Source organism: Maniola hyperantus, chromosome 14 (genome assembly GCF_902806685.2).
Source record: "Maniola hyperantus chromosome 14, iAphHyp1.2, whole genome shotgun sequence".
In the NCBI taxonomy this organism is placed as follows: domain Eukaryota; kingdom Metazoa; phylum Arthropoda; class Insecta; order Lepidoptera; family Nymphalidae; genus Maniola; species Maniola hyperantus.
The window spans coordinates 11,779,536-11,794,976 of NC_048549.1; the positions used below are offsets into that span (position 1 = coordinate 11,779,536).

Sequence of the window (15,441 nt, forward strand, 5' to 3'; positions counted from 1 at the left end):
TTTTGTAAGTCTGTTAAAAATGATATTAATTAATATTCCACCGTGCCGACCTTTTGAATAAACCAGAAGAAAATTAATCATAACAGTAACTTTTTCATGCTTATTTCTTTTCAAAACAGAGTTGTTATTTTATATTTATGTATTCCGTAGTGCCTACCTTCAAACGGATGTAAAAATAAGTTGAAAAATTCGTTACTTTTTCTAATTTATTTTATAATGTAATCTCGGATTTCGTCTAATGAATCTTTTTGTTTATTATATTATTATAGGTATGTTCTTATTAAAAATAATATAATGAACTGAATGCTTGACAATAATGAAATCCTAATAAAATTATATCTTTGTTTAACATAATTATCAATTAATTACAAAAAAAATAAAAACCGACTTCGATACACAAACACTAAAAATTAAAAAATAATTTAATTTATTACCGAATATATTATGTATACAAGAGTTAATATAGTTCCATAATAATACTTTTTGGTGCCGGTGCCAATTAGCTTTAGCTGCGCGAATCGTCTAGACTTCATATTTTTATGAGACTCCACAATGGCACCTCATTGGCACCGACCCCAAAAAATATTATTATGGAACTATATTAACTCTTGTATACATAATATATTCGGTAATAAATTAAATTATTTTTTAATTTTTAGTGTTTGTGTATCAAAGTCGGTTTTTATTTTTTTGTAAAAATATTTTATTTCACAATTTTTAGTGGCCCCATGGAATTATGCTATGACTGGTTAAAAATCTACTGTTTACTAAGCTATTACACTGATCGCGAGCAATTTACTCTTATCCGTTGAGGAGTTCCAGTATCTATCTTCGAAGATGTTCATCAGATCTTCACCAAATTTAAATGGGACCAACTTTGAAGTATACCCTTTCAAACAAAAAAAGAATTTTCAAAATCGGTCTAGGCGTCTTTGAGTAATCGAGGAACATACATAAAAAAAAAAAAAGATTCCGACGAATTGAGAACCTCCTCCTTTTTTTGAAGTCGGTTAAAAATAATAGCTCACTCGCACAGCTTTCAAGCGACGAAGAATTGAAATATTCTGCATAGGTATTTTTATAAAATAATAAAGATATTAATTGAACTGTGTCAAAAGTGTGCTGGTATTAAAATGGGGGCTATTGAGAAACAATAATAGTTTCACTTCGATTCCTTTACCATGAGACCCACCCACAGGTGCAAAAACCACATAAGTTAAATAAAAATCTAAATCCAGCGGTTTCAAATTTCAAATTCAAATTACTTTATTTCTTTTTTCAATATCCTTTATTTCAATCTTAGAGCTGTAGGTACGTTGATTGAGTCAGTCAGATTCTCCATTTATACAGGGTGTAACAAGAACGCTAGCAAAAACGAAGACAGGTGATAGTACTGATGATTACTGATATATGATACCATAAAAAACGCGAAAAATAATTTAAAAATATCCTATATTTTGTAAAAGTTCACGATATATCGCAAATAAAACATCTGACTGACGCTAGAGGACAACGTACGTTGCAGAAGTTGGCCACTCGGAGTCAATGCTGCGTCGTAGGTAGGGCATTGATCTGAGTTTTGCTCGCTATTTATGTACTTTACGGGTTTGAAAAATACTAAATCAGTAAAACTACAAAATGAGACAAATGGTTATTGATTGTGTTTAGATAGTACAACAATAACGCTAAGTTTTTAGGGTTCCGTACCTCAAAAGGAAAAACGGAATCTTTATAGGATCACTTTGTTGTCTGTCTGTCTGTCTGTCAAGAAACCTAGAGGATACTTCCCGTTGACCTAGAATCATGAAATTTGGCCGGTAGGTGGCTCTTATAGCTGGTATTAGGGGAAAAATCTGAAAACCGTGAATTTGTGGTTACATCACACAAAAAAAATTAAATTGTGGTCATAAACTAATAATTAGTATTTTCAATTTTCGAAGTAAGATAACTATAGTTATCAAGTGGGGTATCATATGAAAGGGCTTCACTTGTGCATTCTAAAACAGATTTTTATTTATTTTTATGCATCATAGTTTTTGAGTTATACTGCAAAATGTCGAAAAATACGACTGGAGTACGGGACCCTCGTTGCGCGAGCCTGACTCGCACTTGGCCGGTTTTTTTTTGATAGCGTTCTGGTTATACCCTTGTTTGGAGGTATTAAATGTGAGAGATCATTATAGGTATCATACCTATAGAGAAATACTACAAAAGTGGTGAGAGAGTAGATTAGAATTTCCGTTCATATTATGTAGAGGTATCTAAGTGATCAAAGCGTTAGCAACCTTGGCCGACAAATCAGAATATCAAAGACTTCTATGTAACAGTAGGTACTCGTACTTTGATCACTCTTCCACGGTCTATCCAGATTCTAATAATGAAGGCTTTGAATTTCAAAAGCTTTTATTTTTTTATTTATTTTTTTATTTTGTTTATTTGAAAGTAATCAACAGCGTAAATACATAATTATTATTTAAATTTAAATCTAGGTATAACAGAAGGCCAAAAGAGATTACTTAAAATTAATTATTTACTTTAAATTTTATTAGCTTACTAGCTTATGCTCGCGACTTCGTCCGTGTGGACTACACAAATTTCAAACCCTTATATCACCCCCTTAGGGGTTGAATTTTCAAAAATCCTTTCTTACCGGATGCCCACGTCATAAGAGCTATCGGCATGCCAAATTATAGCCCGATCCGTCCAGTCGTTTGAGCTATGCGTTGATAGATCAGTCAGTCAGTCAGTCAACTTTTCCTTTTATATATTTAGATCGTATCATCATCATTATCAACCCATCGCCAGTTAACTACTGAGCACGGGTATCCTCTCAGAATAAAAAAATGTTTGGCCATAGTCTACCACGCTGGACAATTGCTGATCGGCAGACTTCACACACCTTTGAGAACGTTATGGAGAACTCTCAGGCAGGTTTCCTTCACCGTTAAACTCCTATTTAATTGCTTAGCTCATAAAAGTTAAACCACCTACCCTTCCGAAAATGGGCCGACATTTTAACCACCAGGCCTATCACTACCTATATTATTAATGCGAAAGTGTGTTTGTTTGTTGGTTTGTCCTTCAATTACGTCGCAGCGGATCAACGGATTGACGTGATTTTTGCATAGGTTATAGTTGAGAGAGACCTAGAGAGCGACATAGGCTACTTTTTACTTCGGAAAATCAAAGAGTTCCCACAGTTTTTTCATAAACCCTAAATCCACGCGAACGAAGTCGCGGCCATCAGCTAGTAATGGAATAAAAAAACTTTTCGCTAAATTTATCCCCTAGGAATGAATACTCAATTATTCACAGATCGATTCAAAGTTCCTGCAAATAACCTGATCTCTTTGCCTTGAAAGATTTTTCATGTTGGATGCAACACGAGGCTGATCAAACTTTGCCATAGTCTGTCGCGACGCTGTCTCAAGTTCTAATTGTTTGCGGAGTGAGAAATTCTATAAACTTTTAAATACCTTGTATCGAGCTTTTGCGATGAAGTGTCATTTTTATACTGAAACTCTATCCTGAAGTTTTAGCTGCAGCTATGGTATACTGTAGTTTCAAAGTAATTTGCATTGTAATTAAAACAGCAATTACGGTGTATCAAATATTTCAATTTTTTTAATATTACAATAGAAAATAGCTAACCTAATATAATTCCTGTACAATGCCCACGTGGACATACACGATACTGCAGGCTGAATTTCTATGCTGCTAGGCTGATTTTTTGTGTAAGCCAGCCCTCCTGTCGACAATCTTGTGTATGTGTATATGTTGTTGGTTAGTCAAATAAATAAAAAAAATCCTTCCTTCAGTTACTACTAACCTCAGTCAAATCAAAAAAAATCTTTTAGCACTAAGTCCGCGGCCCAGCGGCAGCGGCACTCTCCACGCCCGCTCGGCACGCGCTCTCGATTAGTCCGCGCGTCTGCCTTCCAATTTCTTGTAAATATTATTAAGAGTTTGTTCTACACGCTGGCCGCCCCTCAGGACGCACCCGCTACCACCTGGGCCGCAGGACTAACTCCAGGTTTTTTTTTTATTTTATTTTTTTATTCAGATACAAGTTAGCCCTTGACTGCAATCTCACCTGGTGGTAAGTGATGATGCAGTCTAAGATGATAGCGGGCTAACCTGGAAGGGGTATGGCAGTTTTTATTAAACCCATACCCCTTTGGTTTCTACACGGCATCGTACCGGAACGCTAAATCGCTTGGCGGCACGGCTTTGCCGGTAGGGTGGTAACTAGCCACGGCCGAAGCCTCCCACCAGACCAGACCAGAAATTTAGAAATTATTAAATTCCAAACCCCTGCCAGGAATCGAACCCGGGACCTCCCACTATTAAGACCACAGCGCTCACCACTGCGCCAGGGAGGTCGTCAAAACTATTCTAGGTTCTAGGCTCTTCACGGCAAACGAAACACAATTATGTTACAGTACGCGGCAGAAAGTAATGTACATCGACCTTTAGAAGGAGATAGCAGATTTGTAGAGTGTTGTCTCTGTCGTTAAGACCGATAAAACGTCATACAGGTATGAGTGACAGAGATAACGCTCTACAAAGTCAAAATATGTCATTCTAAAGGCCGATGTACATCGCTTTCTGCCGCGTACTGCACTCTATAGTCACTCTCGATGGATAAGGCATACTTCCGCCGCTTACCAGATACATTTTTTAAAATATAGGATATCAGTTAAAATTAATACATACTTAAGTAACAATTATGTACATAGTTCGTTTTTCAGTACAAATAAATTTCTTTACCGTAATCGAAGAGCAAGTTTTAACTTAAATAGATAATGTACTTTAACTGTGTGTGAGTTTCACTTCAGCAGAGTTCAGATAAGAGAATGTGGATAACTTAATATACCGTCTTAACTAAGTGTAACATTGTTAATACCAACCACACCGGTTTATTCGAAACTCGTCGGGCTTGAAGAGATTAATTTTCAGATTCTTAAGATACAATTAAATTGTCTAAGAATAACTTAATTTTGTAGTAAAAAATTCATTCAAAAGATAAAAGTTGGATTTTCACCCCTCTTACTAAGCCTCTGCTGTCCGTCCGTTTGTCTGTGTCAGTGGGCTGTAACTCATGAACCGTAATAGGTAGAGAGTTGTTTAGGCATAATCAAAAAAAATTAAAAGTACATGGTGTTATATCTTGTACAATGGTACGGGGCCCGTCGTGTGCGAGTCTGACTTGCCCTTGACCAATTTTTTAGGGTTCCGTACCTCAAAAGAAAAAATAGAACCATTATAGGATCACTTCGTTGTCTGTCTGTCATGTCTGTCAAGAAGCCTACAGGGTACTTCCTGTTGACCTAGAATCATGAAATTTGGCAGGTAGCTAGGTCTTATAGCACACTTAAGGGGAAAAATCTGAAAACCGTGAATTTGTGGTTACATTACAAAAAAAAATTTAAATGTGTGTACTGTTAAATTTTTTTTGTACTGTAAAAAAATTTCAAAGTAAGATAATAGGTATACCAAGTGGGGTATCATATGAAAAGGGTTTACCTATAAATTCTAAAACAGTTTTATTTTTATTTTTATGCTTAATAGTTTTTGATTTATCGTGCACAATGTCGAAAAAATACGCAGTACGGAACCCTTCGTGTGCGAGTTCGACTTGCAATTGGCCAGTTTTTTACTATAACAACGTGTACCAACTTCTGAACAACTTGCTATATTATAGCTGAAGCGAGAAATTGGAAAGGTATGAAGATAAGATAGGTACGTCACTGTTCGAATTTAATATTATATTCAACTACATTAGACACGGAATCCCAAAGTTGGTTATATGTTCTGACTGGGCAAATAACAAATTTTTCGTTCCATTACGATCGAAGTTTCGAATCTTATCTCAATATGATACTTGCTTTACCACATGATTTTACCGTAGAATTGCTTTTAGACCAAAAGTTTGAAACATAGGTAATAAACACAGTTAGTAGGTATTTACAAACGCAATGCACAGAAACTGTCACTTCTGTACCAACATTACGGAATTTGCGTTATGGTTTATCACGCTTGCGGAATTTCGCGCATCGGATTTGCTACATTTGCCCATAACCTACATAGAATTTGATGATGATGAAGATGTTTAGCAGTTATTTATATTTTTTACTACAAGATAGGCCTGCACTTGTCGATAATCTTGCCTCATGAAAAGCATGAGGTCTAAGATTGTAGCGCGCTTGTCTAGAATATGCTTATTCACTTTTTCCTTGAAAACACCTACTTAAGTTATACGTGACAGAGGAAACACGGAGCTGGTAAGGCGTTCCAAACTGTCAAAAGTTTTCTTTCTTTCTTTCTTTCTTTCTTTAGTTCAAATCAGAAGCGTTGAACAAGCGAGTCTACTCGCTATTGGATGTTGACAATTCTGTGGTAGAGTGGTGGTAGATTGTGAAGTTGATGAGCACACTCCAAAGTATATCCGGTAGAAGACCGACACAATTGACTAAATACACCCAGCGCAATGTGATACGAAGCCAAGTTTGTTTGCAAAGGCTGATTAAGTTAGCCTGGAATTTCAATACAAACATTAATTAATTGCCAGTTTGACAGGTAATCAATCTAATTTTATGTGCTTAGTGAATCGCCCTCTAATACCTGGAGGTCAGTAAGCAATCGCTTGAGTAACAATGGCCATTTATCACTTAAATTACTGTTATAAAAATCAAGAAAAATAATAGCAATAAGTAAGAACAAAAACTACTTAAGTACTTTGTCAAAACATTTGTACGTCAGGGTTTCCTGACTGGATATGTTGGCAACTCTCTATTGTAAACACCTTGTCTTCCCATATTCACACAAATAAATTATTTCATTTCATATTTCATTTCATTTCAGAACCAGCTATGAATAGTCACAGACTAACAGCCTATGGTTATAGTGTGGGTGACGTGCGGTTGTGCGGGGCGTCAGCTCACCTTATACCCCATATACTACAGGTACTTTATGACAAAGGCAGACGACGAATTCACTGAACGAATACGAAAATTTACAACTGAATCAACTGCTCAAACCACGAGCATGTTAGGTTTGAAACACTCTCACACTAGGGTGTGGTTTCAGAAAGTTTATAATTTGCGACTGACTGTTTGCTTGAGTAAAGTCAGTGTCCTTCCTTAATTTATTTTTTAATATATTTATTTGTACCTATTGTACCATTTTGTCTGTATAAAATAAAAGCAAAAGTAACAATCATAAGTAACATTACTAACTTATCGTATACATACAATGATCATAATATTATATTATAATAATGGGTACATAGAAGAAAATAAAATCGAGAAAAGGTACGTAGTCCTTTAGTTTGACTCGTCTTGGCGGGGGCACCCCCGTGCCCCCTGATAATACATAAAAAATATAGTATATATAAAATATATTACATATTTATATACCTAAGAGATCAAAGGGACATATACGACAGATGATAAGGTAATTAATATGCCTAGTTGAAGATATCTAAAACACAAAATTAATATTAATAAATACCTAATAATAATGACAGAAATTTAAATCTTCTATATATATAAAAGAAAAAGGTGACTGACTGACTGACTGACTGACTGAATGACTGACTGACTGACTGACTGATCTATCAACGCACAGCTCAAACTACTGGACGGATCGGGCTGAAATTTGGCATGCAGATAGCTATTATGACGTAGGCATCCGCTAAGAAAGGATTTTTGAAAATTCAACTCCTAAGGGGGTGAAATAGGGTTTTGAAATTTTGTAGTCCACGCGGACGAAGTCGCGAGCATAAGCTAGTTATACAGAAAATGCTTTTTGGCTAATAAATTGGCTGCTTCGTTTTTTTGTCATAATAATTAAATAATTTATTACAGATATTCTACCTTTACAAAGGCGGTATGTACGTAGGTACGCACTAGGCACTGAAGCTAATACTATTCCATATCCGCAGAAAGAAGTTAAGCGCTCTCTCTGAAACATAATCCAATAATAGAGACAAAAATCTCGATGGGCGGTAACCACTTTGAGGTACCAACCAATCACAAACATGTTTTTTTAAATAATCGAAATTCAATTCGAATACATGGTTTCGTGTGTGATTGGTTGGTGACTCAAAATGGTAAGCGCCCAATGAGACTTTTGCCTCTATCATTTGTATGGGATTACGTAACAGAGAAAGTGCTATACTAACTTCTTTCCGCGGATAGGGCATAGGTCCAGAGAAACATGATACATAACATCTAATTAATTGATATGGCATCGTGTTTGCATAATATGTTTAGTGAGTATTAATTATTAATCAGTAATGAACAACCTATTAATTACTCGATATAATTTATTAGTGACGATGCGTTATTACTCTGTGACGGAAATGAATACAATTACCATGCAATCAACTTATATAATATTGCATACAGTTCAAGTTACACTGGTTATCATAGTTCATAAAGTTAGTGGGAACCATTGAGATAAAATGTATGGAGCAACAGACCTCATACACGAAGCGTTAGCCATCATTAGCATTACAAAAGCGTAAGCTTGGAACGAATACTCCCGCTCTGGCTCTTAACACGTGTAAATTGCAGTGCATAAAAACCCGTGAATGGCTCGAACAACAGTGTGATTGGGTGTTTCCCGCCGTTTACGATTAGTTCAAGGCATTCACACAAAGATTTTTTGCGTGACTTTAAAGCGAACAATATATTTTTTTAAATAACAAAATAAAGCTCTTTTACTCTTGATAAGTACTACCGTAAAAGACGCATCACAAAGATAGCGATTAATGACTGACAGATAAAGTTACTTGCCGATTTTCAGCAGATTCTGCTATCCCAAGCGGTACTAGAGCGGTTTATTGTCAATTTACTCAACAACAAAAGTTTAAGTTCCACCCGAACCAGTGGCCCTACCGCGGTTGTTTGACAGCTACAATGTCACGATCGCAATCATCTCTGATTGGTTAATGCTCGCTCACTATTGGCCACAATGCATTGTTGCAACAAGAATCGCACAAATTCAGCCAATCAGAACAATTGAGATTGTAATAATGATTGATGCTGGTTTTAGACAATCGCCCTACAGTTTGAAATGAAAAAAAATTTAGTCCATGTAGGACATTCTGTGCCACTTATGATATTACGTCAAGACCATGGACCGGTTCGAAAACAGAAAGAGGCAGTTTTGTCGGGACATTGCATACTCTTGTAGAACAATATACCTCTCTGCTGGGAACTAACCGCGTGCAAACCTTGTCACAAATATGATGATTATGAAAATTCATTTCAGCGGCAATAAGGCTTGCATTTATCTCCGAATTTTGTATCGATCAAACATAGGTATAGATAAACTTAGAGAACCCAATCTCACTGTAATCTCTGGCCGCATGTTTCAAAGGTGATAAGTGATAATACACAAGTAGCAGTGGCGTGCACAGGAGTTCAAGCCAGGGTATGCATTTAGGTATGAACTTATTTTACGGCAGGTTAAAATGAAAAATAAGCATTGACTTATTACAATGAGGGTAAGCAGTGCGTTTATGCCTCTATGAGCTGCACGCCACTGACAAGTAGGTATAATACAGTGGATTTTAAACAATTGATATCTATTTTAGCGTTTAAACTATCGCGAGAGAATCCTTTATAAAATATATTAAAATGTAACTAATATCTAACATTATTGAAAATCCATGAAATTATTAATTTAAAACTGTGTGTGCCGGCAATGCGTTGATCACGATGGTGATAAAGTAGAAATTTGCCAAGCCATCGCTCTAGCTATAACGGACCGGCACCAATGAGCTACGATTGTCAATAACTTTGTAAACTTCTGTCTTGAGCTTTTCAGGAAAGTCCTTTTAACTCTACTCTTTCTTATTTTTATCTCTTTTTTTCGGAAATCCGAAACACCAATTAACTGAGAATTTCTTTACTATTTTTTTTAAGTACTTATAACTTAAAAATTATTTTCGTTTACGAAAATTTGATTGCAAACACTTTAGCCACGTAAAACTTCATCTTGCGCTTTCACGGAAATCCTTATCTTTCTTTTATATCATTTATGGAACGCCAATTAACTATGAGGATTTCTTTAAAAATTTGATGATAACATTTCCATAAGAATAACTTTAAATATTAAGTATTTTCGTAGTCATAAAATTACAGAAAGAAATAAACTTACCAAATGTTCTCAATTCAGCGATTAAAACTTTTGGTTTTCCTACAAAACAAAACACAAAACTTTTACTTTCAGTCCAAAATGTGAGTTCGAAACTTAAATTAATTTGAAATAGTCATAATATGCACAGAAACTTGATAGTGTTCGTTTTTCAAAACTTTCGTAACGTCAACTTTTTTCTTAAATTTTCGCGCGTAGAGGCAAAGACCAAAGTGTACCGTGCGTCTGCAGCGATGGATTGAAATAGACTGGCGTGACGTGCCGCGTGCCGTCCATACTGATACCATGGATTAATTTAATACATAAATATTTTTTAATAATAGTAGCATGTCATAAAATTGAATTTTATAGCGCAATTTACATTTTTATCTAAACAATGTCGACGTAGAATTTAAACGGAAAGAAAATTGTTTGCGTTAACTTTGAAAAATCACAACTTTGCTAAATAATATACAAGAATTATTATGATGCTTTTATTTAAGTACTTATAATATTATATAGAGCAGTATATATCTACTCGTGTGGCAGTATAAGAGAGATAAGACTTGGGCCTCCTATTCGAGAGACCCGTGCCCGTGCGGTTCGATCCCGGGTACGCACGCACCTCGAAATGTGAGTTATACTTTTAACAATTAAATATTTCTATCTTTAACGAAGAAGGAAAACATCGTAAGGAAACCTGCATACCTGAGAGTTCTCCATAATGTTCCCGAAAAGTCTGCAAATCCGCACTTGGCCAGCGTGTATGGACTTTTATGTAACAATGTTTTCAATATGAATATTTTTTTCTTCACCAATTTTACATACTCACTTCATATTATGCTGCAAATCTTATGATAAGGAAGTATCTTCAATATTTATCTCAAGTGCATTGCTTATCAAAATATTGGTAGGCAAGTAACAGAACTGAATACTAGTTTTAAATGACCAGACAGGCCAGTTATTGGTAATTTTTTAAAGTTTTTTTTAAATAATGTACATCGACCTTTAAAAAGAGATTTCGGCTTTGCAGAGCGTTGACTCTGTCACTCATACCAATGTGACGACATTGGTGAGAGTGTGATTCTCTACAAAATCACTATCTCTTTCTAAAGGTCGATGTACATTATATACTGCCGCTTCTTTGTCTATGCTGAATTAATTTTAAAACCATTGATATTTTGGTATCTTTTTACGGTAGATTACTGAAACCTGAGACGTATTTTAGTAAGAAAAAAAATTAGGTGCAATCGATTTTAAATTTTCCGATGAGCTAAAGACTTGAAATTTTAAATATATGGTGCGCGACAGGTCGAGATGGCAATCGGGATATGAGGCGGGGGGACCTCCATGCTCGCATCAGGTGCGGGGGCTGTGCAGATATGCAGGCTGTCCCCACCCCGATTGCCATCTCGACCTGTCGCCTACTACAGATTTAATATGAGGGCCAAAATAATTGAACCACAGATTGAACCCTCGAAACTTGTTGATTGTCTCGACTCGATGGGGTTGCTATTAATTGTAAACCTTTTGATTGAAATCAGGATTGCGAGCGCAGCGAGTGGGGAATTTATTAAGTATCGCGTTCTCTCTCTGCTTCGTATTCCTCATTGCAAAATTAAGGTTACAAAACTGTAAACTCTAGTCTAAAATAATCTCTAGCGGTAGTATGGACGCTTTGTTCGTGAAATAATAAAGATCTTTCAAAAATCTATTTGTAAAAACATCATTAAAATAAAAATGGTGGATTTGACCGTTATTTAAATAAATTACTACGTGTCTAATAATAATAAACTTTATAATTTACAGTTACTTAAACAGCAATAAAACTTTCTCTCAATGAAAAACAAATTCAGATAGATGGTAGCAATTTGATCGGAAAGAAAAAATAAACACTTTTTAGGGTTCTGTACCACAAAAGGAACGGAACCCTTATAGGATCACTCCGTTGTCTGTCTATCTGTCTGTCAGGAAACCTAGACGGCACTTCCCGTTGACACAGAATCATGAAAGTTGGCAGGTAGGTAGGTCTTATAGCAGACATAAGGGGAAAAATCTGAAAACCATGAGTTTGTGGTTACATCATCACACAAAAAGAAAATGTGGTCTTGAACTAATAATTGGTATTTTCAATTTTCAAAATAAGATAACTATATCAAATGGGGTATCATATGAAAGGGCATCACCTGGCAATTCTAAAACAGATTTTTATGTAAGTATCATAGTTTTTAATTTATCATACAAAATGTCGAAAAATTACGACTGTAGTACGGAACCCTCAGTGCGCTAGCCTGACCCGCACTTGGCCGATTTTTTTCTGTGATATTTATATTTATCGCGTCTGGCTATTGGCTGGGATGCTTTACACAAGGTTTTCTTTGTATGCTATACCTAACCATTACATTAGTACGTTGGTGTGAGTAGGTACTTCATCATCATCATCATCAACCGATGACGTCCACTGCTGGACGTAGGTCTCTTGTAGGGACTTCCACACGCCACGGTCTTGCGCCGCCTGAATCCAGCGGCTCCCTGCGACTCGTCTGATGTCATCCGTCCACCTAGTGGGGGTCTTCCAACGCTCCTTTCTTCCGGTGCGAGGTCGCCATTCCAGCAACTTGGGACCTGACGTCTTTAATAAGTAATGATTAATAATTGACTGAACTAAAAAGGCCCTCAAAAGCTTTTTAGCCCGTTAATTAAAAAGGGCTACTTAATTTCAGGCGATAAAATGATTTTCAGAACTTCATTTAGGATCATGATAGAGATTTTCCAGACCGAATATTCTTAAATTATAATATTTTCTTTGATTAACAAAATTGAAAGTGATCGCTTCACATTTTAACAAGCTCAGGTTCCCTCTGGCATGAAGTACCTACTGTTGCCACCTCTAGGATGAATCTGTCAAGTACAGTGGCATGCAGGTCATAAAGGCATAAATGCACTGCTTACCCCAGTTGTAATAGCTCAATGCATATTTTTCATTGTGACCTGCATGTAAACAGCCTACCTTACTAATGCCTACCCTGGCTTCGAACACTGTGCACGCCACTGGTCAAGTACCAACTCGATGCATTAGACCGACAGATCGCCGAGTCTGAAAAAAACATCATCATCATGATCAACCCAGCGCCGGCTCACTACAGAGTCTCCTCTCAGATTGAGAAGGGCATTGGCCATAGTCTATCACGCTGGCCAAGTGCGGATTGGCAGACTTCACACACCTTTGAGAAGATTATGAAGAACTCTCAGGTATGCAGGTTTCCTCACGACGTTTTCCTTCAGCGTTAAAGCAAGTGATATTTAATTACTTAAAACGCACATCTAACTCCGAACTGCATGCCCGGGATCGAACTCCCGACCTCCGAATCGAACGTCTTAACCACTATGCTATCACAGCTTTTTTTTGTCGTCTGCCTATTGGTCTTATATTGGAAACACTTTGGAGAGTGTGCTTAGGGAGTTCTCAATCTTGTTCCTCCATTACCGTTCTACTACCAGAACACGGGCCATTATGCCACTTTAGCTTCGCTAAAGCCAAGTCAGACACTTGGTTCTTCTATGAATGACCTGGTTTTTTATTTGATCACGTACCTAGATAAACTTCAAACATAAGCTCTCTTCATCGCCCGTTGAATGAATCTGAGCTTTCTTTCGTAAGAGGTCCGTAGTTACTGACCAACTTCAATATCGATAGTTAATTAAACGCTAACATTCAATACTGGTATTCATTTAGCTTTGCATAAACAACTGCAACCGCAAATTTTGTTAGCAACTGCGACCGACTTTCGGGCCGTATAGACTAAGAGCCATCGGTGTAAGTGGTGCTGCAGCGTGACACGAACACCGAAAAAAATATTATGATGAAACTATTGTTATAAATCGGGAGCTCCAACAGTATTCTGAGAACATTGGCTGCAAAGTGGGAAAACCCTTTTATGAAGCATCATCTTCATATGATCTCAATTTATCGTCGGCTGGGTTTCCTCACAGAATGACAGTGGTGTAAGGTCATAGTCCACCACGCTGGCCAATTGTGGATTGGCAAACTTCAAACACCTTTAAAAATATCATGGAAAAATTTTCATTTATCTTCTCATAGGCATTGTATTCCTCACTATGTTTTCCTTCACGCCCGAGATCGGACCCTGGATATCTCGAAGAGGAGGTTGAAATTTGGTATAGAGCTTACATCTTGGGAGATGTAAAATCAAAGAGTTTCTTACTGGATTAAAAAAAAATGAAATCCACGCGAAATTTTTTAGAAGAAATTCTTTTCATCAATCCGTACCCTTATTTAAATGCGAAAGTGTGTTTGTTTGTTGGTTTGTTGGTTTGTCCTTGAATCACGTCGCAGCAGTGCAACGGATTGACGTGATTTTTTGCATAGGTATAGATAAAGACCTGGAGAGTGACATAGGCTATTTTTATCCCGGAAAATCAAAGAGTTCCCACGGGATTTTTAAAAAACCTAATTCCACGCGGACGAAGTGGCGGGCATCAGCTAGTTAGGAATAAGGTGGGCGTTTAGTCTAGCACCAACTATCTCGTTGTAAACTCGATGTAATTATGTTTAGCAAATTGGTAGAGCGTGAAACGGGTAAAGTTTGTGACCAAACAAATGCAAGTGTGGTTTTGGGAAGCGCGAGTGTAATGTAGATACTGTTTATGTGTCAATCACTGTGTACATCTGTGTGTGTATCAATGAGTTCATATACAATTATCATTGCATTGGACCAGGGTTGGCCTTATTTAAACAAATGTTTTGAACAGGTCGCTGGCTTGCGAGAATAGTGACGTATCTCAAAATTGTATCAAATCACTATCAAATTGAGTTAAGTATACCAAACGATCAGAAATCTTTGATATTTTATCATGAACAAAAAAATCATGAGTTAAAAAAAAATTAAAACCGTTTGATAAATAAAAAGGCTATAAAAATTGATAAAAAAATATACTTCGATTTTAATTTCGACAACTTATTTGTTTCAGTAACAGCTAAAACGCGTATAATTTACGCAAAATTATTTGAGTATCATTCATAAAATCATTATACTGTGAACTGGAATAAAAACCGGACACGCGCAGTATTGGGTTCCGCAGTCACAATTCAATCACAAATACAATAGATACAATAAAACTATAATATACATTAATATGCAACTCATAATATCTACGTACAATAATTAACCTCGAAAAACAGATATAACTCCTTGACCTATAACCTGTGAACCCTACTTAGCCATGATAGTTTTCTTTTAAAATTGATTATATATACCTACTACTGTTGTGAAT

At 36.4% G+C, this 15,441-nt stretch overlaps 1 protein-coding gene across 1 annotated transcript in view; it reads right to left on the minus strand.

Annotated features, from left to right (window-relative positions):
• Positions 1 to 10,401, minus strand: part of LOC117988343 (neuropeptide Y receptor type 2-like) — a 51,536-nt gene extending 41,135 nt beyond the window's left edge. The window contains exon 1 of the mRNA XM_034975471.2: positions 10,171 to 10,401. The gene's annotated coding sequence lies outside the window, so the exon portion shown is untranslated. The remainder of the gene's footprint in view (positions 1 to 10,170) is intronic.
• Between the last annotated feature and the right edge of the window lie 5,040 nt (positions 10,402 to 15,441).